General features: G+C 56.0%; 1 long non-coding RNA gene across 3 annotated transcripts in view; it reads left to right on the top strand.

Annotated features, from left to right (window-relative positions):
• Positions 1–23,353, top strand: part of LOC114487364 (uncharacterized) — a 74,071-nt gene that overhangs the window by 30,505 nt on the left and 20,213 nt on the right. The window contains exon 3 of one of the 3 annotated variants that reach the window (XR_008618832.1): positions 13,084–13,938. The exons of the other annotated variants lie outside the window; for them this stretch is intronic. This is a non-coding gene — a long non-coding RNA (uncharacterized lncRNA). Of the gene's footprint in view, positions 1–13,083; positions 13,939–23,353 lie in introns of those variants that run through there. 3 annotated transcript variants of the gene reach the window in all.

The following is a 23,353-nucleotide window of genomic DNA, read 5'->3' as shown; positions in this document are numbered from 1 at the left end:
GGCATGTGGGATCTTCCCGGACCAGGGCACGAACCCGTGTCCCCTGCATCGGCAGGCGGATTCTCAACCACTGCGCCACCAGGGAAGCCCTATTTTTCTACTTAACAGTATATTCTGGGAATCATTCTATAAGAACTTTCAGAACTCTTTCTCATTCTTTTTTTACAGCTGCCTAGAGCTCCATTTTGTGGGTGTACCACGTTTAATTCATGCAATCTCTGATTATGGGTATTGAGGCAGTTTCCACTATTTTGCTGTTACATATAATGTTGCAGTGAATAACCATGCACATATGTATTTTCATAAAGTTGGAAATGAATCTTCAGGATAAATTCCTGCAAATGGGATTGCTGGGGCAAGGGTTAAATACATGTCTAGTTTTGTTCGGTATTGTCAAATCATCCCCATAGGGCTTTACCCCTTTGATTTCCACCAGCAATGCCTGAGAACGCCAATTTCTCCACAGCCTCTCCATGTGGTGTGTTGTCAAGCTTTTGAATTTTTGCCAACCTGATGGGTGAAAATGGTATTTCAGTATAGTTACAATTTGTATTTCTCTTACTATGAGTGAGGTTGAACATTTTTTTTCTATGCTTAAGGGCCATTTATTTCATTTTTTGTGAATTGTATATTCATGTTTTTTGCCCAGTTTTCTGTTGGAACTTTGGTCTTTTCCCTCACATTTTAAAGAGTTCTTTAAATATTAATCATATTAGTGTTTTATCTTTGATATATGTATTACAAATACTTTCCTTCAGTATGTCATTTTTTTTTTTTTTTTTTTTTTTTTGCGTACGCGGGCTTCTCACTGTTGTGGCCTCTCGCGTTGCGGAGCACTCAACCACTGCGCCACCAGGGAAGCCCCAGTATGTCATTTTGACTTTGCTTATAGTGCTTTTTGCCATGTAAAAGTTTCTTTTCTTTCTTTTTTTTAAAAAACTTTCCTTGGATTTATCCAGTTATTAAACTTGGATTTATCCATTTTTTAATTGAAGTATAGTTGATTTACAATGTTGTGTTAGTTTCTGGTGGATTTATCCACTTTTAAAACTGCATCTGGGCTTCCCTGGTGGCGCAGTGGTTGCGCGTCCGCCTGCCGATGCAGGGGAACCGGGTTCGCGCCCCGGTCTGGGAGGATCCCACGTGCCGCGGAGCGGCTGGGCCCGTGAGCCATGGCCGCTGGGCCTGCGCGTCCGGAGCCTGTGCTCCGCAACGGGAGAGGCCACAACAGAGGGAGGCCCGCATACCACAAAAAAAAAAAAAACCTGCATCTGGATCATATTTGAAGTGTTAATGGCTAAACAGTAATAGCATCCCTGTTAAATAAATCCTAAGCAATCAGAACACTCGCTTCACTAGATTTTGCCAAATGCCAATCATACTGGACTGAGCTAATCTACCCCTCTTTCTGAAACTATTATGGCAAATAATTAAAATAAGACTTCCTCTTATTTTTTTTTAACTTACTTATTTGGCTGCGCCGGGTCTTAGTTGCGGCACGCGGGGTCTTCGTTGTGGCGTGTGGAATCTTTTAGTTGTGGCATGCATGTGGGACTAGTTCCCTGACCAGGGATTGAACCCCGGGCCTCCTGCATTGGGAGAGTGGAGTCTTAACCACTGGACCACCAGGGAAGTCCCAAGACTTCCTCTTACTTCATCTTGCTGGGCCACAAATTGTCCCTTGCTCCGAGTTCAAACTGTAACCACCTTCTAGCTACAGTCAGGGGGGCCTGGGGCAGAGCCAGACGCTAACGGTGGACCAGCTGGTCGACGTATTGTCGCTGTGAATTAAGCAGGAGACGGCCTTGGGAACCAGAGAAGACTCCTAGGGTCCAAGGGAGCTGATTTTACTGGTTAGGATGGGGACCTATTTCTCTCATATGATTTGAGGCACTTCAGAAGGCTCCTACCTTCCATATTTGGTCATCTCCAAATACGGGCCTGCCATTCTGCCTGAAATTTCACTACGGGTCCCCGCTTTGGGCTAAGACATTGAAACAGAAGGATTATGTGCGTATACATACCTGCTAGTCCAGAGGCATAGAGTGGTCGTGAGCTTATCAGCTCCCTCTTAGCAGAGCTTGGAAGGAATGGGCCATAGGAAGGTCATGCTTTGATAGGAAGCCTGAGCCTGGGGCCGAGGGTGGTAGAGGGCATTGAGGTAGGAGGACATGCCCTCCTGGGACCGTCTAGAGAAGGATGTGGAGTTGAGGGTGCAGACACGGAGAAGAAGTGTCAGGAAAAGGGGTACCATCTCTGGGAACGGTCCATCTCTGCTCCACTTCCTTGCCCAGGTCCCCAGTGCAGGATGTGGCTTATTCCCTAGTGACCCTGCCTACTCCCCTCACATGCAGCCAGAGTGCTGTAGAGCCTTCCAGAGGCTCCCTGTCACCTTCTGAGTCCTAAACAAACTCCTTACCCTGGCATTCAAGGCCCATCGCTCCAGGTTCCTGTCCCTCCAACTTTGCCCACAGACCCTTTGAGTCTTCTCTGAACAAAAACATTGGAATGTGCAAAGTGACAAGGACAGAGTATTCATGACAACTGGGGAACTGTGATGTAAAACTAGGACCTTTCTCATAAATCTGGGTTCAGGCGCAGCCAAGGTGGGAACTGTCTCAAACACACTTTCAAACCTCCAGGTCCCCCCTCCGTCTTGGGGGTCCTTTCCCCATCCCTGGCATCACCGAGGCCCCGCATTCTGAAAGGCTCCAGGATGCCCCTCTGGCAGAAGCTGTCTCTGGTGCCCCCCGCCCTAGCCCGCAGCAGGTGCCCCAGCTGCCTTGCTGAATTCGAGCTGTCCGAACACTTGGCCCCGAGGGAGGGGTGCTGGCGCCACCTTGTGGCCCCAAGCATTCATGGCACTGAAAGCTGACCCTGGACGGGAGAATTGCTGTGGATCCCAAAGATTGAGGGCCCCAGCCCGTGGGTGGGAAGACCGCATGCTCCCAGCCTGCCTGTCCTGACACCCGAACCCCGCTAAGACGGGTCCCCGGGGTGCCCCGGGCCTCCTGACAGGGAAGTTGGTTTTAGCGCTTGGAAGGGGAAGGTCCCATTGGTCTCATTCCTACAGGTCCTTACGTTCCTCCATCCCCGCCCCCCAGGTCTCACCAACTCTGAGGCTGCCAAGTGGGGCTGCAGCAGGGTGCTGCCTCGTTGGGGTGCCGTGCGGTGTAGGAGCTGAGGATGAGTTTGGCGTGCAGAGGGGCCCGGGTGGACCAGCCTGCCGCCACAGGCACACCGCTTGGTCTCTTGGGGCCTCCGATTTCCTCTTTGCAAAGAGGGTAATGATTCACACCACAGACGTTCCCGAGAGTTGGAGATATGGATATAGACTCCTGGCACTTAATAGGTGCTAAAAACGGCAGCTTGTGAACCTGAGTGGCGGCCGGGCACCTTCTCCAGGAACGCACTCCCGCCCTGTGCGGGGGACGTCTCCCCTCAGGGGTCCCTGGTGCCCTCATCGCTAGCCTCAAGCCCCTGGTGCCAGCACTTACTTGCTGGCACGCCCACCAGCTGGGAGATGGCGCATGGCAGGCAGGTGCGAGGTCGTCTGCCACAGTGCCAGGCGCCCGGTACGTGCTCAGATGGACACGTGGGTCAGATGTGACTCCTGACACGGGGGCTGTGAGACCAGCGTAAAATGGGCGAGAAGGCCGCCCTCAAGTCTTCTAGGAGACGGTCAGTGAATGAAGAAGTTGGGGGCGAAGCACTCCCTGAGTTTCTCTCAGGAGGACTTGAGTGCCAAGATGCCAACCAAGAGACCAGAGCTCTGGCCCATGCAGTCAGAGCAGCGGGGCGCCCACCCCATCGCAGGAAGGGAGCTGCAGAAGACGGGGCTGCGTGAGTGAGGGCTGGCCGGACGAGCGCGTGGCTCTGCGCTGGCTCCAGGAGAGAGGAACCTCGAGCCGGGCTGTTTCCAGAGCTTTCTGGAAAAGGGGACTGCACTCCCTTCCTGTGCAGAGCCTTCTGAGTCCACAGGGAAGAGGAGAGACCGTGGGGTGGAGGGCGGACACCGGCTGGGCCGCAGGGCTCTCGGGCCTCAAGTCCCCGAGCGGATTGACCTCGGGGGGAGCTGGGCGGGCTGAGCCGGCCGGACCTCCTAGAAGGAGCACCCAGCTGGGTGAGGCCGCAGCCCCACCTTCTGCATGGTGCCTTTGCCACGGTGCCCAGACGTTCCCGGGGCCGGGCAGGCTGTGGGGCTGGGGCTCCGGACGCGTTCTCGGGGCAGCTGGAGAGCCACACTCGGCTGGCCTCCCTGTGGATGCTGCCCGGCCATACGGCCCTTTCCGGCCAGCCACCTGGTCCCGGGAGGAGATGAGGGCAGAGCTGTAGCAGGCAGCTCAGATACCCCTGTCCTGAACCCCAAACGTGCTGGACCGTTCCCAGAACTTTCCGCAGAGCAAAGGGGAGGCCTCGGTTAGCCAGGAAGGAAATCACCTTCCCTTCCTTCCTCCTGCTTCGATTCACCTCAACAAATACTTACCATCACCCGCTCTGCGCTGGGCCCTGTGCTGCCCCGAGGGCTCCCGTGATGACAGAGTGCAGACGGGTGGGCAGGTCCTGCAGTGCAGCCCCCTCCTGGCTTGGTCTGAGCCCACTTCCTCCAGGAAACCTGCCCGTGCACCCGTGCGAGGTCGGCTGGTTTGAGAGCAGGAAGGCACCTCCGGCTGGGGTAGAATCTCACTGCCGCCTCCCAGGGCAGGGGGGCACAAGAGACTCCTCTGGGGTCTGGTCTCTCGCCCGTCGCTGGCTTCAGCCCTTGGGTCTGACGCGGCTGGAGGGAGCTGTGAGGCCGGCCAGCGCCTTCTCTGAGCTCTCAGGCTGCGTGATCCCTGTGGCGTCCCCGGCTGGTGCCCGGGGCATAGCCTGAGCTGCGTCCCTCCTCCTGGGCCTAACTGGGCCTGCCACCCAGAGGCCCAGCTCCCCTCAGACGGTGGCCAGGATGTGGAGAGTGCTGGTACAGTTACCCGCACGTAATAACAGGACAGTAGCAGCGGGCATTAATCATGACACAGGTGACCTCTGCCAGGAACGGGCTGGATCCACGTGAGATGGAAACTGAGGCTCCGAGTGGTGAAGTGACTTGCCCGCGGCTGCACAGCTGATGGGGCTGGGCTCCCTCTGGCCAGCCTTAGGGCTTCCCACACTTTTCTAAGTCAGGGAGTGTGTCAGGTTCCTAGAGCTGCTATAGTAGAGGGCTTGAAACAACAGAAATTTATTCCCTCCCAGCTCTGGGGCCGCAAGTCCGAGATCAAGAGTACCAGGGCTGTGCTTCCTCTGAGACTTTTCCAGCTTTGGGTGTGGCCGACGCTTGGTGCTCCTTGGCTTGCCCTGTGTCACCGCATTCTCTGCCTCCGTCACCTCTCCCTCTGTGTCTCCATCTTCACGTGGCATCCCCTCTTCCTAGAAGGACACCAGTCATACTGGATTAGGGCCCACCCCCATGGCCTCACCTGCAAAGACCCGCTTCCAAATAAGGTCACATTCGCAGGTACGAGGGGTTTTGGACGAGAACATATCTTTGGGGGAAAGGGGGACAACTCAACCCACAGTCGAAAAGAAACTGAGATCAGGGGCAGAGCCTGAAGCCATGAGTTCCAGGTTTGAAATTTCTTTAGAGACTCAAGTTTCATCTGAAAAATTCTTGCGTTTCATACATTATTCTCTATTATAAATTCATGTTTGTTTTCATAGGAAATATTATTTCTTCAAAGCTCAGACACTTTGGTGAGGAACAACATGTATATCCTATGGTTTCATGAGCCTTCAGGACATTTCTAAATTTCCTCCAGGGAATTTATATCTCAGTTGGAAAAGTATCAACCAGCAGAAATTCATTTATTTCCCTTAAAAACCCAGAGAGGCGGATATATTTAACCAAAGAGGAAACTGAGGCTCCTAGAGGTTCATGAACTGCTAAAATCACACCATAATGGAATTCGGTTCTTCTGGCTCCTCGATCGGCTCTTCTGCTGTAAGCGTGTGACGGTGGTGGGGGGAGGCGTGTGCCCTTCCCCACATGCCCACATGTGCAGGGAGGGATTTTTGCACTTGTTGTGAAGTTCAGTTACATGAATTCTGGAACATAAACATAGTTTGCTACATAAAACCATAAATTTTTCATTAAGATAGAAAAGAAAATCTACCCACACCGCATTCAAATGTTTTATTCGCAAATACTCATGTTAGAAACGCCCTTCAGTGTTTGCTTGTGAGAAGGGGCCGTGTTCTTCATCAGCTCTGCTGGTTATTTGGTGGTTATTTAGAAGGTAGTTAGTGGACTCTTTGCACGGAGAGAGTTCTTTCCAGCAGCTGCTGTGAGCGGCTCTAAGTGAAAGTACTCGTGTGAGGTGGGTGCCCACCCGGCTTCACCCAGCCCCGCCCGTTCACCCGGACGCCCACCCTCCCTCCACGCAGCAGACCTCTGCTGGCATCACTGGGTGACACGCGCCTCTGCCCGCAAGGAGCTCGTGCGCTGGAGCACAGGGGCCCTGACACGAGACGTCCTCGTACCCGGGAAGGAGCAAGGGGGAGCCTCGGGGGCTGGGAGAACAGCCCCGTCCGCGTGCCAGGCGGGCCGAGCGTGCATGTGCGTGTGCACGTGCGTGCGAGTGGGCAGGTGGCAGCCCCAGAGCTGCTCATCGGCTCGGTCTCACCTGGCATCCACGGCCCCGCCCTGAATCCGCCTCCTCACCTCCAGGGGTGGGTGAAGCCAGGACACCCGATGCAGACGTGAGCAGCTGCCCAAGACAGCCCCGGACGCCAGGCTGGGACCGCTGACACCCCTGCCCCGCCCAGGCATTGGGCAGCTTGGTCCTGGCCCCAGCTCCCCTGTGTGCTCCCAGAGGCCGTGGCCCTGGTCTGGGGCTGTGTGAGCACCTCCTTGTTTTCACCCAAGGGTTCTCAGGAGGATCTGCTAGAGGCAGGAGATAATTAAGGCGACACCCGTGCTGGGTGGAGCAGGGTGAGTCTGAGGTCTGTTTGGGAGGCTTTCGGTCCTTAGTTCTGCCACCCCGTCGGCTGAGGGAACACCAGCTACTACTTCTGAGTATCATGGCGCAGAGCGCCGTGCTGCCTCACCACAGACACTGCCGTAATCCTCTCTCTACAGGAATTGCTTGTTTCCCTCCCCAGAGAGGTTAGGTGACTTGCCCGAGGTCTCCCAGCCAGGAAGTGGTGCAGTAGGACTGCCTGCCGTACCCTGTGGCGATCCCGGCCCCTTGGTCCTGGCCTGGGAGAGGGTCTCGGGACACAGAGCAGACGTTTCTCATGGAACCAGCCAGTGCTGTGTGTCAGTGAAAGAAACTGGACCGGCCACGGTGCCCACATCTCCCAGCTGCCTTGTCTGGGTGCCTGAAACGTCTCCACTTGAGCACCTTTCCTCTGTGTGGAGTTACCGTGTCAGCATCCTTGGAGAAGCAACCCACGCCGCCACCAGCACTGGTACAAACAAAACCTGGCGTAGATGTCCAGGCTGGTCCTGGGTGGGAACGGCATCCCTGGTCCAGGATCTCTCTGAGTCCTCATCTCTATTGTGAGTCTGAGGTTCCAGGGTAGGAAACTGAGGCCCAGAGGGGCTCCCAGAGTTGCCCAAGGTCACCCCACAAGTAAAGAATTGATGTTTAACTCTTTAACGTGCGGTGATGACAAGGACATTTGTAAGTGTTTGAAATTGAGATGCTCCGGGCACACCAGCGCCGAGGCTGATCTTCTGGGAACAAATTCCAGTAAGATGCCACCTGCAGGCTGGTAGCAACTCTTTATAGCAAGAGGAATACAGCACTAATAATACTCACTGCCGCCTTCAAGGGCCCGCTCGGCGCAGTGGTGATCGCGAGCGCTTAGCACACAGAGGTTATGCTTGATCTTCAGACAGCCCTGCAGACAGGCATTCTCATTTCCCAGCTGAGGACGTGATGGCGGCAGAGACGTTATTGATCTGACCGAGACCATCCATTGGTGTGGAGAGGATCTGGTCCTGACCCCAAAGCTTTTCAGTTGCGCCCACTCGTTTTCTAGAAGTTTCGCTACGTGATTACGGACGTCCTTTGCAAACATGATTATTTGTATCTGCTCTTATACCAGACGCTAGGCTGAACCAAGGGAAGAGGTTTTGTCCACACCAGGTGAGCGTGGGGTGCTGCAGGGAGCAGCGATCGGGTGCCCGGCCAGGAAGGGATGTGGGTCCTCCCGCCTCCCGATAAGGTCCTACCTCTCCCTCAGGCTTGCCGCTCAGCAGGCCAGTCCTTACGCCAAAAACCCCGAAGGGGGCTGCGCCAGCCTTTGTGAATGAGGAGGGAGAGGGGTTGACAGAGTCTCGGGGGCAGATGGACAAGGAGGGGCCCAGGCAGTGGACCTCTGGGGTGGAGGATGGGGGTGAGGAGGCGTGCCCTCCGGGTAAGGTGAGTGACGGTGTACCTTGGGCCAGTCTGGGCAATGCCCCGGAGCCTGGGGGGCACTGGGGTCAAAGGGAAACTGAGACCCCAAATGTGTCTTCAAACTTCTGTGGACCCGTCCGCTCAGCAGCTCCTCCTAGAACAGCTACGTGCGCAAGCACGGTGGCACCCGGGCTCTGTGAGCCTCTCGCGGGGGAGCCGGGCTGGGGTGAAGGAAATGGAGCAGGGCGTCCGCTGGGGCTTTACAGGAGGTGGCACCAAGCTGGATGCACGGAGGGAGAGCAAAGAGACGGTCTCGTGGAGGAGAGAAGCCATAGAAAGAAGAGCTCCAGCACCGAAAGGCGGGGGGAAGGGCTGCGGGGCTGGAGCGGGGCTGGTGCATATCCTCGTGTTGCTGGGCTCCTAGCTGCCGTCAGAAGCAACCCAAGTTTTAAAGAGAGAGTGAACCTCTGAGAAGAAAAAGTGACATGTGTCAAGAGATAAGGACGCGGGGTCAGGGACGATGGCCTCTGCGGCCACAGCTCCTGAGCCAGTAGGGAGCTGGCGGCCACTCCAGCCCCTCGAGATCCAAGCCACAGTGACAGGGCCATGCTAAGTCCAGCTCGGAGGGCTCGAAGGGAAGCTTCTAGATTGAAAACTCTGTTGGAACAGCCACCAATCAGTCACTGGCCGAGGGCCACCCCAGGGGACTGAGCAAGTGCTGGCCAAGTGGCTTCAGGAACCCGAGGCCGGTGCCCCCAGGAGAGCTGCGGGCGAAGCCACAGGTAGCACCGGCAGCTGACGCCCAAGAGGGGTGCCCGGAAGGAGCCCCAGGGACCCGGGTGTCTGGGTGGGGCCAGGCAGTGTCCAGCACAGGGAGTGGAGGCGAGGGAGGCCCGAGGGCCGCCCGGACTGCTCTGCGGACGTCCATCGACTTGCTTCCACTCTGCTTTCGTCCTCTTTCCCTCCCAGCCTGTCTCCAGTGCTGGGCGTCTCGGGCTCAGATCCTGCAGACACTCTGTCTGCGACCCCCGGGGATGGGAGAGGATGGTCTCCTGGCTGCATGGAGAGCGATACCCACTGCGGGTCCAGGTCTCTGAATAAAGACTTTCCATCACTCCCCTCTTACCAACGCCAGGCCTGCTGTGGTTCCATCGACTTCGAGAGCTGCAAGGGTCTGCGATTCTGCAAGGCAAACTTGAACCTTACCGCTGCTGACCTGCTCTGCAGGCCCTTACGTGTAACTTCCGTGCTGCTACCTCCGTTACCTTGGCTCCACGTGCTTCCAGACGGTCCGTGAACTCTCACTGCTGTTGCCCCTTTGTCTTTGAGCCCCCATCACTCTATGCGGCTTGGGGAACCACAGGTGATAAACACACGGGCCAATCTGCCAATGCACCAGGAACCAGGCTCTAACTATTCACCCATCAGCTTGCCTGGGACAGATGCCAGCCCCGGGGTCAGAGGCAGGACTGGCGTTGGGGCTTGGAGCCAAGGTTCTGACTCAAGCAGAGACAGGGCTTGAGTAAGAAGTCAGGGTGCAGGGCGGAGGCTCCAGGGGACTGCCAGGCCCGCTTGTGAAGTGGGTGTGCAGGCTGGCCAGGGCAGGGCACACATAAGCTGGGGGTTTGACTACAGCAGGGTGACTGGGCAGGGCTGGCCTCAGAGGCCAGTCTTCAGGCTGTAGGGTCAGGAGTCACCGTAGGTGAGGAGGCCCGGAGGTAGATGGTAAGCAGCAAAGCTCCAAGGGCCCCGGAGCGGAAGGCAGGGCATCAGAGAAGACCGGAGAGATGGGCTGGTGAGGCTGGTGGGCACGGCAGGCAGTGTCCAGGCGCCAGGGCAGGGCAAGTGGCGCCTCCCCCTGTGGTCCGGACTGAGGGTGGGCCCCACTTTGGACCAGAAGCTGTCTGTCCGTGGCCCCCAGTCAGGATGGGCCGCAGCACCGTGGCCTGGGGGGGGAGGCTAGGCAAGGGCCCTGGGTTAGGGTGGAGAGGCCAGTGGGCCCAGAGTCACAGAAGGGAGAGAAAACGAGACAGACTCTCCAAGGGCTGTCAAGACTGTCACTCTGGAGGAAGCCGCCCAGTGGCAAGTGGATAAAAAAACACATTCCTGGAGGAGCCCAGAGACAAGGGGACTCGGGGGAGGCTCTCAGAGGAGGGCTGACCAAGTCAGAGTGCCATTAATCCTCATCTCGGAGGGCGCCATGTGGGGAGAGGCAGCCTGTGGTGAAGGAGCGTTCAGCCAACGCCATCGCAGGCGGGTCAGGGTGGGGCAGTGCCCAGCAGGCCCCTCCCTCCCAGAAAGGTTGCTGCAGGACCCGGGCCTCCAAACCCTAAAGGACTTATTTACCCACCAGGGCTCTGGATGTCAGCCTTTCAGGCTCGGAACCGGATTTGCCAGCTCGGCAAGATGGATCCATCTCTGGGGGAAGGGCTCACATTGACCAAGTTCACGTGACTGATGGATAAAATGTCGATTTATCAATAATGAATGTCATACAGACCAACTTTTTTTTGGCTATGTTTGGTCTTCGTTGCTGCACGCGGGCTTTTCTCTAGTTGCGGCAAAGGAGGGCTGCTCTTCGTTGCGGTGCGTGGGCTTCTCATTGCAGTGGCTTCTCTTGTTGCGGAGCATGGGCTCTAGGCGCACAGGCTTCAGTAGTTGTGGTGCATGGGCTCAGTAGTTGTGGCTCTTGGGCTCTAGAGCACAGGCTCAGTAGTTGTGGCACACGGGCTTAGTTGCTCTGTGGCATGTGGGATCTTCCCAGACCAGGGATCGAACCTGTGTCCCCTGCATTGGCAGGCGGATTCTTAACCACTGCACCACCAGGGAAGTCCCTGTGTTGAAGTCTTGAGGAGAATTCCTTCTTCTTGCATTTTAAGTTCTGGAGGCCAGAAGTCCACAATCAAGGTGTCCGCAGGGTTGTTCCTCTGTGAGAGGTGTGAGGAAGGACGTGTCCCAGGCCTTTCTCCTTGGCTGGTAGATGCCACCTTCGTGCTCACATGGTGTTCTCACTATATGCAGGCCCGTATCCAAATTTACCCTTTTTATAAGAGTACCAACCGGGCTTCCCTGGTGGCGCAGTGGTTGCGCGTCCGCCTGCCGATGCAGGGGAACCGGGTTCGCGCCCCGGTCCGGGAGGATCCCACATGCCGCGGAGCGGCTGGGCCCGTGAGCCATGGCCGCTGAGCCTGCGCGTCCGGAGCCTGTGCTCCGCAACGGGAGAGGCCACGGCAGAGGGAGGCCCGCATACCACAAAAACAAAACAAAACAAGAGTACCAACCGTATTGCATTAGGAGCTCACCCTGCTCCAATGTGACCTTATCTTAACTAATTACATCTGCCAGGACCCCATTTCTAACTAAGGTTGTTTTCCGAGGTCCTGGGGATTAGGACGTCAACATATGAATTTTAAGGAAACACAATTCAAACCATAACAGAGACTGAATTCAAAGGAGGGTGGAAAACCAGGCCTGGGCATGGCCAACAGCCATGGCAGTTCTAGAGGCTTCAGAGCTGGAATTAAAAGATCTGATTTAGAGCCCACACAGTTGGGCCAAGCAGCTGCCCCTTAGCCTCTCGAGAGGACTGGCTCACCGTGCCCAGGTGCTGTGTCTCTCTCTTCAGAATTCGAATCCCAGCAGGGAGCAGCTGGCTGGTCTAGTTGAGCCAAGAGCCAGACCCCTTAGCCTGCAAGGGGGCGGCAGGAGACAGTGGGGAGCTGAGGACAGGGCCCTCCAGACCGTGTCCCACCTGGAGGAGTCACTCCAGCGTGCACTGGGGGAGCGGTAAGGGAGAGGGAAGGGGGCAGAGAGCAGGCCTTCCAGCCCTGCCTCTTTTAAGTGGCTTTCACACCTCTGCTGTGATCTGTATGCATTGCTGTCACGGCCTAACTCTCAGAGAAGGTTCACAGATATGGACTCTGAAGCTCAGAGATCTGGCCAGGAGCCTGGAGGCCCAGGTGCCCCTGACTCCACCGGGGAGCCCTGGGCCAGCCCTCTTTCATGGGGAGCATTTGGGCCAGGGGAGCTCTGAACACCTTACAGCCCAAATGTCTGCACGGGTAGTGTGTGTGGAGCAGTTTCTACAGCCCCTGCGTCCCCTCGTCCTCATCTCCTCCTGAGAAACTGAGGCAGCAGCCTCCCAGCATCGGGGAGGGAGCTGGGGCCATATTTCCAGGAGGGCTGGCCAGGGGAATGTGCCAGGCTATTTTTGCCGAAATCTCGGTTTCTGTACACTGGTGCCGAATAGAAACACGAAGACAGAATTTAGGAGGAAAGAGAAAGTGTAACTTTACTCTTTGCCAGGCAAAGAGGGAACATTGCAGCCTAGTGCCTCGGTAGACTGTGTCCCCCACCCTTCCAGAGGGTAGTGAGAAGCTTTATAGCAATAGTTCAAAGAGGGCGTGATCAGCTCGTGGACATTTTTCTGATTGGTTGGTGGGGAGGTAAGTGGCAGCCGGCATCATCAGCCTTCTGGTTCCAACTGGTCTGGGGTCTACTGTGCTTGTGGGCAGCATACCGTCATTAATCGTGTTAACGTCTCACACCTGGAGGGTGTTTCAGCATCTGCAAAACGGATCAGAGATATTGTTGTGTGTATCCATGGATGGGGGCACCAGCACTTTGCCCCAAGGCTGAACTATTGTTTCTCTTGACTTTGTTTCTCCCTTGTCTTGCATTCCCTCCCTTCCCTAATTAACAGCTGCTTGAATCTGCCCCGTGGAACTCAGGGAAGGTTATGGCGGCTGAGTGAAGCCTGTTTCCTGGAATCAAAGAAATGGGGGACACAGACTTCATGCCCAGGAGCCCCACAGGGCCCTGCTCGGTATCATTATCTGTTGGGACTTCCCCGCAGGGCCCAAGAGGAACCAGTGGGCATCCCTCCTGAGTATACGGACCTTCCACCCGCCGGCGCAGGCCAGCATCCCGTGCGGCCTGGACCCCCATGCGGTCACTGATGGGAGGCCTGGGCCAAGCTCTTCTGAACGGCGAGCTACCAACATGCAGATGGCGTTGGGGAGTGAGAGATGACCTTGCAGCGGAGGTGGGCTAGAGACCGCAGCCCCCCGGCCCTGGGTGCGTTCCCGCCTCTGCCTGGAGGGGCCTCGGCTGGTGGCCAGCTTGCCACCTCTGGGTGCAGCCACGAGCTTGAAGCCCGGTGTCTGAACGGCCACAGGGACTGGGACGTCTTTGAGGAATCACAGAGAGAAGGATGTCCAAGCTACAGGAGCCTTCAGCTAGGAAATAAGGCTCCGAGAAAGGTGGTACTTGGACAACTGGACAAACCAGACACGGGGCTAGTTCCTGACCTTCAAACTTCTGCTCTCTGAGAGTTCCTCAAACTGGGGTCCCCTGGGTCTGCTTGGGAGTCCAGGAATTCTTTACAAAGAAGACTTTTAATTGGGTGTTTGTAACCTGAGAAAAATCTAAAAGGAAGACGATTTGCATATTCTGGCTCATCCTGAGAAACCTCTAATAAGTGGGGACAGCCATGCGCTGTCTGGGGCCCAAATCACGTGGGGCTCTTTGAACTACTGCAGGCTGGTGAGAGAAGGACCCAGAGAAGCTGGATGATGTCATGGCCCCCGCCTGGGGAGGGTGGGCAGCAGGGAGGGAAAGGCGGGCAGCCCCAAAGAGGAGCCAGGCCTGCCGCTCTGCAGGTCTGAGGTCTGCGGTTCCCGGCAGCCTCCGGCAGCTCCAGGGCGGGCAGTTCCTCTGACACAGCCTCATCTTGACTCAGTAACTGGAGCCAAGCCAGGGGCAGAATTTTCTAGGCTGTGTGGCAACAAGATCAGCCATCCTGAGAGAACTGGGTGTGCCAAGGTTGGGGGCGGGGCTTGCAGCAGAAGTTGGGAGGCTCTGAGTGATCCCCAGGGCAGCAGGGACTGTGCAAGAGTCATAAAGAAGAAACCGGCCCCAGACACACGCAGAGCCCCTCCTTCCAGGCGCTTAAATTGCGTGCCTCCGTTGGGTGCTGCCCGCCTCCTACCCCTTACCCCCTACCTAACACGGTTCTTCACTCACTGCCCTGAGGACAGCCTTGCGGGGAGGGGCAGAGCCAGGCTGACACCAGGAAGCCCACGGGTGGATAGGCGGGTGTCCTCCCACGGCCGGTCAAGTTTCTGCGATATTGGTCATGGATTCTGTTCGGGCCTCTGAGAAGCTGCGCTTTGCCCTGCCCTGGAGGTGTTGACAGAGTGGCCTGGAAATCTGGGTCAGCGACGGGCAAGTCCCAACAAGTGGCCCCAGTGCCAGGAGAGACATAAGAAAGCGTGAGCTCAGCTGGGGACCGAGAACCCACTGTCATGACACATCTCGTTTCCAGGCCCGCCCAGAAACCCTTTCTCTGGAGGCAGCGTGGCGTAAGGGAAGGGCCGGAGCTTGGAATTCTGGCTGTGGGTTGTCACAGAGCCCTCAGTTCCCTGGGATTTGGACTGGAGCATCTCGGGGTCCCCCCTGGCTGACCCTCTGGCCAGTGACTTCCTTTGAAGCTGGCTGACTGGTGCTGCAGCCAGCCCGGGACGAAGGAGTAAACCCTCACAGTTAGTAGAATCATTACCCCTCCCCCCGCCCCGTCCCCAGGACAGCCTAGAACCAGGGCCATTGGTCCCCTAGGGCCACCACCAGTGGGAAATCCCAAAAGGACAGGGAGCTTCAAAAGGGGTACAGGCTCTCAACTGACTTCATTTGGAGCCAGCCTCCAAGAGGCTTAGGAAGGCTTTAGGGTTCTGCTGGCAGTGGGTATGAAAATCCCTTTGCTACAAATGCTCTGAAGCAAGTCACGAATTTCTCTCATCCATCCATCCATCCATCCCCGCCTGCTCGTCTGGCCCAGCTGATGTCCGGCAAGCATCCTAGCACAGATGGCTGCAGCAGCTCCTCGGCTGGAAAAGGAGTGGTGCTGCCAGTCCAGCCACTTCAGCCAGCCCCAGGCAGCACCACAGACTCAGACCTTGAGATATCGTCCACCAGGGATGGAGCAGGAGGCCTGATGAGGACACAACTTACAGCAAGGGGGACACGATTCTGCCTCAGCACAGCCTGGACCTCCGCGCTGAGAGCAGGGAAGGGCCAGGCTAAGGGAAGTATAGCCTTACACCGAGGATCCCAAGTCCCTAGGTAGGAGAAATGCTCAAAAGCTGAGATGAGGAAACTAAGACTTAGAGGGAAAAAAGTGCCTGGCCCAAAGTCACTCAGAGTCAAGGTTGACCCAGGAACCTGGAAGGGGAGGGAGGAGGGGAAAGAGGAAGGGAAGGAAGAGAAAAGGGGGGCTCTGGAGCTGAGGCTGGAATTAGCAGGGGAAGTGCAGAGATGTCCTAAGCCCCAAGCCGGCTCACCTGGCCTTCTCCTGTCCAGAGGTCCATTCGCTGGGCGCTCAGGGACCCACACAGCCCCACCTTCTCCCAGTGGCTAGGCCTGTGTTCCCGCTGCTGTGTGCGCCTGCCCTCTGGTGGCAAGATCTGCAAGTGCATCACCACTGTAGGATGCAGGTCCGTTCAGCACCTACTGTGCACCAGGTGCAGAGCTGGTAGTCAGAGAAAAAGGAAAATGGCCCCAGTTCTGAGAGCGCATGGATTAGGGTGGAAGACAGAGGAGAAAACAGGCCATGATAATACAACGAGGAAGGGACTTACACTGGGGAAGTTCGGGGTGTTACAAAATAGGGCTGGTTTAAAACAGGAGAGCCTCAAATCTAGGGGTAGGAGCCTTTCACAGCAGAAGGTACCACCAGGTCCAGGAATTTTGCCAGCCTCCACTGCGAAGGCCCTAGGCTGCCCAGGAGGGCGGGGAGGGGCCCAGGGGTACTCTCCAGTACTGGTCTGTCTGCGGCTAGAGCCCCGGAGCCAGAAGAGACGCCTGGAAGAGGTTTGTGACCGTATCTAAAGAGGAGCCTTGGGGCTGTGGCGTGAGGGGTGGAGAGGATCCCAGTCCTTCTCCCTGTCTGAGCCCAGCCTCACACGAGAGAGGCCTCGGGGCCAGTTCATTAAGTACCTGGGCTTCGGAGCCAGACTGTCTGGGGCCTCACGGCACCATGTGACCTCGGGCAATCGCTCTCTTGGAACTTCAGTTTCCCCATCCGTGAGATGGTGATAAGAAGGCAAGTGCCCACCTCCGAGGGTGCCCATGGGGGTTAAAGACACTGGCACAGGAAAAGCACGTGGAATGGTATGTGGCACGTGGTAAGTCCTGTTTACACGGGTCCTTCTTTCTTTTAAAAGTGTCCCCTCTCGGGACTTCCCTGGCAGTCCAGTGGTTAAGACCCCACCTTCCAATGCAGGGGGTGCGGGTTCGATCCCTGGTCAGGGAACTAAGATCCCACATGCTGCGCGGTGCGGCCAGAAGTTTTAGAAATAAATAACTAATAAAAGTGTCCCCTCTCTCACTCTGATGCCAGACAGTGCCCATGGGGCAGAGACCCCAAAAGAGGTGTCCCGCCCGAGGACACCGGCTCTGCTGAGCCTGGAACCAAGAGCCGGGCACAGGCCTGGGTGCTGCAGAGACTGTGCCCTGATTCCAAGTGCCCTCGTGATTCCCCGAGGCCCGGAACTGCTCTCCTCTGGGAGGGCTGCTCTGGATTCTCCCACGGGCCCTGTGGGCCGCTGCAGGCTTATTTCTGAGCTGCATCATCCAGTTTGCATGAAAGCATTGGCTACAAGCCACACATCTATTGAACTTGCTCTCAAGCCTCACCGCTCAAAGTGTGGTTCGATGCTAAACATCGAACCTCGGCGTCACGTGGGAGCTGGTTGGAAGTGCAGACTCTCAGGCCCCGCTCCCGACCTACACAGTCAGAACCTGCCTTTTAACCAGAGCCCAGGTGACTCACGTGCACATTACACCTTGAGGAGCAAGAGTGTCTTAAGCAACGGGGCTAAGGGGGCAAACGAACTGCAGGGTGATGCACGTGCCCACTGAGCCTTCCCTGGGCAGCACCCCTGCCAGGGCCGGGACATTCCAGGGATGTTGGCCAAGTTCAGAGCCTCCTGGCCTCCACGCAGCCGGGGCAGCGCTGACCAGCGAGTGCTGAGAGGGACAGAGGCACACAGGCCCCTGTGAGCCCGGGTCTGCCCCGGGGGGAGTCAGGAATCCGGGCTGAGACTTGAGGGGAAAATGGGAGTTGACCAGGCAGACGAGTGGCAGGGGTCGTTCCAGGAAAGGGGACACAACCCGTACCGGTTCCAGGGCTGGCGTTTTCAGACGAGAGGACTTCGCAGACCCCGTCCTAACACCGTCAAGCCCCGGGGCAATCGGAGGCCCACATCCTCTATGGCTAAATATTTTAAAGCTATAAATCAAGCTCATAAACTGTTAAATAAAGTATGTTCCAGCCTCTTACCTTGACAAATATGCCTTCACGAGGGCCTGCAAGTCCAGGTTCAAATTTAGAATTTTGGGCCTCCTTGGAGTTAGACAGCGAAACGTGACGGTGCGGAGGAGCCAGCTTTGCCTGCGCCTTTCTGTCCCACCACACTGACCGCGAGGACACGCGCATGCAGGCACACGCGTGCCATCGGCCCAGCCTGCCCAGCCTTATGCCCCTTGCCCCACCAACAGCTGCCTCGGGTGGCCCCCAGGAGGACAGACCCCAGGAGCAAGCCCACGGAGTTCCTGGAATTGGAGGAGGGTGACCCTGGGAGGGCGTCTCCTTGACCCCATCGGGGGGGCCCCAGCTGGAGAGGCTCTATGACAACGAAACTATGATACCCTCTATAAGATACACTCTAAGTTCAGGGATGTTAAAATGTCAACAAAATGTGCATTTTTTTAAATTTAATTTTTTATTGAAGAATAATTGATTTACAATGTTGTGTTAGTTTCTGGTGTACAGCAAAGTGATTCAGTTATATGTATATAACTGATATATATATATATTTTTCATATTCTTTTCCATTATTATTATTTTTTTTTTTTGCTGTACGTGAGCCTCTCACTGTTGTGGCAAATAGTGCTGCTATGAACATTGGGTGCATGTATCTTTTTTTTTTTTTTATAGATTTTACTTATTTATTTATTTATTGGCTGCGTTGGGTCTTCGTTGCTGTGCGTGGGCTTTCTCTAGTTGCGGCGAGCGGGGGCTACTCTTTGTTGCGGTGCGAGAGCTTCTCATTGCGGTGGTTTCTCTTGTTGCGGAGCACAGGCTGTAGGTGTGCGGGCTTCAGTACTTGTGGCACGCGGGCTTCAGTAGTTGTGGCTCTTGGGCTCTAGAACGCAGGCTCAGTAGTTGTGGTGTACAGGCTTAGTTGCTCCGCGGCATGTGGGATCTTCCTGGACCAGGGATCAAATCCGTGTCCCCTGCATTGGCAGGCAGATCCTTAAACACTGTGCCACCAGGGAAGCCCCGCACGTATCTTTCTGAATTATAGTTTTCTCCGGATACATGCCCAGGAGTGGGATTGCTGGACCATATGGCAACTCTATTTTTAGTTTTCTTGAGGAACCTCCATACTGTTTTCCGTAATGGCTGAACCAACTTACATTCCCACCACCACCACCAATAAAAAAAATGTGCATCTTATATTGGATGTCCAGCAGCCTTCTGATTCCCTGGCTGTGAGAGTGTTTTTAAGCCTAATGTCGCCCTGAATCTATAGGTCAATTTACATAGTATTAGCAATATTGACAATTTTAAACCTTAATGATGTTAAATCTTCTAATCCACAAACAAGGGATATCTTTCCATTTATTTAGGGCTTTAATTTCTTCAAATGGTGTTTTGTAGTTTTCTGTGTAAAAGCTTTGCACTTCTTTACAAAGCCTTTTTACGGTTATCCCCTCTTCAGAGCCTTGAAAACCCTCTGTGAAGTAGAGATCACATTCTGTACATCAAAGATGCCTCAACTAGTAAGTGACAGAGCTGGGATTTAAATCCCCTGCCCGCCGGCAGAGCTGGGCCTAGACTTGCTTGCCGGGGGCTGCTCGTTCTAGCCCCTAACTGCATAGGGACCGGACATCTCTCCTCTCTCTGGGAAACCTGCTGACCTGGTGACAGTCCCTCTGACTTGGAGGGGGGTTTGGAGGAAGGGACAGGGGCAGGACTGGCCTGAGATGCTCAGGGTCAGGGAAGGAGGGTCCAGGGGAAGGTCCCACACACAGGCTACAGGCAGGGAGGGAACCTGTTTGGTTGAAACAGTGTCCCCAGCCCTTGGCTTCCATGAAAACCACCTGGGCGCTTAAAAAGTTCCCAGCGTCCAGGCTCCACCTCAGACCAGTTAAAGCCGAACCCTGGGAGCAGGGCCAGGGAATCCGTGATCTTAAAGTCACCCCGGTGAGGCTGCAGCTCGGGCGGGGAACCGCCGGGTTAGGTGGTGAAGTTGGCCGTCAGTCCTGACCCATCAGCTCTGCCCCAGCACACACTGAGGCCAGCAGAAGAGTCCAGACTTTAGATCAGACAGACCAGGCTACAGTCCCGGGTGTGGATCTTGGTTCCATGTCCCAAGTTCTGTGACCCTGGGTGCTTGACCTCTCTGACCCTCCATCGATTAATCTGTAAAATGGAGACAGTTATACCTACCTTGAGAGACGGGCTGTTTCTCCTCATCTTGGGGCTGGACTGGCCTGTGACTGCTCTGACCAGCAGGGTACAGCAGAAGGGACGCTGCACCAGCTCGGGGTCTAGACTTACAAGGATCGGCAGCTCCCCCCTCCATCTCTTGGGCCTCTTACCTGACTTTTCAGGGGAGGAGAACGAGGCTGAGAGGTGACTTGCCCAAGTAAAACTATCAAGCGCTCACTGCTTTCCTGGCTCTGAGGGAGGAAAAGGCAACATCTGGGGCAGCAGATTTGACCAGACTTTCGGAGTTTGAGTCCTGTGGCTCTGCCACTCCCCAGCTGTGTAACCTTGGGCTGCTTGATAACCGTCTCTGTGCCTATGCCACTTCTTTTGTAAAATGATGATAAATGGTTGCACCTCAGGGCTGTTGCAGGGGTGAACTGAGAGTACCCTGTCTTGACGCAGCGGCTAACAGCTACTGTCGGCAGGGAGGCTCTGCCAGCCCCGGCCTGGAGGTCCTTAGGGACCTGGCCGCAGCTGTGCTGATCTGGTGGCTTATTTTTGAGGAAGAAGCAGGACCCAGCACGGAAGCACCTGGAAAAACCCCCTATTTCCCACTGGTCCCCTCTTCTCCCCTCTGGAAACAACAGAGCCATCCAGGGGGTGTCAGGGTGGGTCAGGATTTCCCCTCTTGGGACAGACCCTCACTTCCTCGGCTTGTGTATCAGAGCCAAGGTTCAAGTGTCGGGCGGGGCTGGGGAGGCAGCATAAGTTTTGCCCTCCTCCTGAAGCCAAGGGCACGTGACCCCACCTTTTTCTAGGGGTGAGCCAGATGCCAGGTGGGCCTCCTGGTCCCTGGATGCACGGGTCACCTCCTCTGGGCTCTCCCAGTTCTGAGGCCTGTGGAGGCACCCGGTCCTGCCCGGGTGTGCCTGGTTCCCAAGAGCCTCGGGACTCCTGTTCCTCATGCGAAACCCTCAGACCTTCTCGGTGCTTCTCTCTGGTGAGCACGTCTCCCTGAGCAGCACAGACCGCCCCTGCGTGGGGTGCTTCCTCTCACTGTAGTGCAGCGGTCACATCTCAGATGACACTGGACAGAATCTGGTGTCAGAAAGGGCCTCAGAGATGATCTGATCCAGCCCTTGATCAGAAAATCATTTTTATTGTAGGCAAATATAAACGTGATTTACCATTTTAACCATGTGTAAGTGTACCGTTCAGTGGTGACTGATTTTTATAGCTGGGGAAACATTCATTCAAATGAAATTCTCAGCAGGAGCCTGATATAAAACTGTCCACGTATTGCGGCCCGTGAAGGGCTGGGCCTCCGCAGCCGCTGCAGGAGCAGGGAGGGAGCAAAGTGCGGGGCGCGGAGGACAGAGGCGGCCCTGGCCGTCGTCCCCGCCACCGCCCCTGCTCTCCATCAGGCACTTGGCCCCCTCGTCCTCACCCTCCAGGCCTGGTCTGACCCGTGGACACCCCGTCCACTCGGGGACTCGCGGCCTGCTCCCCAGTGCCCACCGGGACCTCCAGCCCCAGGTCAAGGCACTGTGGACAGTGGCTTCTGGCAGATCTGGGTGATGGACGAGTGGATGCTGGGCCTGAGCCTGCCGGATAGGGACCAGGACAGCAGGATGCTGTCTAAAGCACTGAGGGTGGCCCGTGCAGTGCCAGGAAGACCCGCTGCCTGGCAGAGCCGCTCACAGAGGCACAGTTCTGAGATGAGTGGGTGACCGTGGGGCTGTGAGCTCAAGACACAGGCCCATGGGGGAAGGAGCCTGGCCACGCGCCACCCCCCAGGAGCCCCGTCAGGCACGCTTGGACTGGATGGGACAAGTTGGCTCCACTGAACGTCCGTGAGATGTTGGGACGCTGCCCCTCTGGATGCATTTCTTCTGAGTGAAAAGCGGGTCACGAGTGAACCCCTCGGATGAGGCCTTTCGGTCCTCTGCCCCTGCCCAGTGGTGGGAGGCGCCGCGTGAACAAGGAGGGCCCTTCGGGGACGGAGGGAGGGAGGGAGGGAGGGAGGGAGGAGAGAGGAGGACCCTGTGTCCCTGGTGGCAGGAGGGCGTCCAGCTGCAGAAGGAGGCTTTAAGTCAGGAGATGTGATGATTTTGTCCTCCACATAGAGGGCTCACCACGCTCCCCTCCTTCCAAAGGCTGGAAGGAGGAAAACAGGAATATAGGAGACGTTCTGTGAAGAAAAGCAGATGAACAAAGCGCTTACAGTTCAGATGAGAAGCCTCCAATGTGAGTGAGCACATCTGCAGCCTGAAATCCCACAGCTGGACGGTGAGGTGTCGGGGCGGCCGCTGAGACCTCACATCCTGCCTGCACCTCACCAAGAGCAAGTGCTGGAACTTCGCAGGAAGGTCGCGGAGGGGGGAGTTTCCCGCGCGGAGGTAGAGAAGAAGCCCCCCAGCGGGCGTGGAAACACCAGCCTCACAGTCACTGGAGTGGCCTCCTGCAGGAGGAGACGGGAGAGGGCACAGGAAAGAAGAACCTCCTTCCCTCCAACAGAAACGTCTTATCTCTTCTGAGAAGGAAGCTGGAGAAAAGTGGGCACCAGCTCTTCCCACTGAGGGGAAGCCCAGCTCGTGAGAAGCGGGGGGGACGCGGACACCAGTCGTGGAGGCAGAGGCCCGGGGCCGTGGGTCAGCCGGTCCCCAGGGCAGGAGGCCGCTGAGCCTCCAGGGCTGAGGGACCCGGCTCACTGGCGGGGGTGATGCCACATTCGCAGCAGCAGCCCCGCGGGCCCAGAGACCTTTACCCGTTTTCTCTCCTAAAAGCAATTTTGATCAATAGTTTTTAGTTTAGTTGCTGTTATTTAATTGATACCGCACCTGCTCTTACTGAAGTTTAATAAAATTGTGTTTCCTAAGACAGTGTTCTTCAAAGATGGATGATTTTGATATAATCATTACAGATACATTATTTCCACTTCATTGGACCCTCTAGAGTTAGATGGGATAAGTATTGCATTTTGATTGAAACAAAAGGTCCACTATTACTTAACCTGTAATTGAACTTGGACACGCCGAGATGGAGACGCGTGAAAAATAAATCCATTTCTATAATCTGGGGAAAAAACCGATGAGAGTGGGCTCCTGCCCAGGGTGTCTCCTGAGGGGCTCCCTGAATCCCCGGAGCTCTTCCATGGATTTAAGCCTTCACGTTGCAGGTGGGGAAACAGAGAAGCGATTTCCCTGGGTAACCCTGGGAAATTCACGGCAGCACAGGTACGAGCGCCACGTCTCTTTGTTTCCAGTCCAGCTTTGAGCCGCGAGTTGCTCAAGAAGAATAGGCTTCTCGGCCCCCACCTGTAATTCTAAGAAAATTTAATCAGCTTTCTGGTGCTTTCCAAAAAGAGCCAGCTCTTTCTACTTGTTTGCAGCCTGGCCTGATGTTACCTTGGCGACAGCTGTCAACAGAACTATTGCCTCCCCCGGGCCTGTCACGTCCTTTATACCAGACACGTGTG

Source organism: Physeter macrocephalus, chromosome 12 (assembly GCF_002837175.3).
Source record: "Physeter macrocephalus isolate SW-GA chromosome 12, ASM283717v5, whole genome shotgun sequence".
Taxonomy (NCBI): Eukaryota; Metazoa; Chordata; class Mammalia; order Artiodactyla; family Physeteridae; genus Physeter; species Physeter macrocephalus.
Note: the sequence above shows the minus strand (reverse complement) of the source record. Positions and strands in the feature narration are given on the sequence as shown.